This window comes from Notothenia coriiceps, unplaced genomic scaffold (assembly GCF_000735185.1).
Source record: "Notothenia coriiceps isolate Sejong01 unplaced genomic scaffold, NC01 NC01_scaffold00000339, whole genome shotgun sequence".
NCBI lineage: Eukaryota > Metazoa > Chordata > Actinopteri > Perciformes > Nototheniidae > Notothenia > Notothenia coriiceps.
Genome location: NW_011333040.1, coordinates 17,383,325 through 17,383,782, shown reverse-complemented (window position 1 = coordinate 17,383,782; position 458 = coordinate 17,383,325). Strand labels below are relative to the sequence as shown.

Here is a 458-nt window from a genome sequence, read left to right as displayed (position 1 = left end):
AAGCAATCCTCTTCATTTTTGCTAAAGCCTTTCAGTCGATTGTCTCTTCCTGGGCCTCATCAACATCCAACTCTTCCTCTTCCTCTTCAGTGTCACTGTCCAGCCTTGTTGAGGATGGCTCTGTGTCCGGCTCAGAGAGCCTTAGGTTTGCCCGAATGCCAACCAGTTTTTCCACTCTCACATTTGTGAGCCTGTTGCGAACTTTTGTGTGGTCTCAATAGCCATGTGTGCAGTGTGCTATGGCATGGATATTCAAGTGTACTTGAATGGCATCTGTTTGTTTAAGTCAAGATTATGCTAAAATATACTTTCCCCAACTATATTTAAGTTCCCTATGAAGAGCCAACCTTCAATTTTGAAAATTCCCAGTTTATTCCCATAAATTCCTGGAATTTTGCAACCCTAGTCACAATACAGATGAGCAGCGGTGTAACTAGAGCAGTACTCACCTCTTCATA

General features: G+C 42.8%; 1 protein-coding gene across 1 annotated transcript in view; it reads right to left on the bottom strand.

Annotated features, from left to right (window-relative positions):
- The window catches only part of rmdn1 (regulator of microtubule dynamics 1), a 3,882-nt gene that overhangs the window by 727 nt on the left and 2,697 nt on the right, over window positions 1–458 (bottom strand). The gene's annotated exons all lie outside the window — the stretch shown is intronic.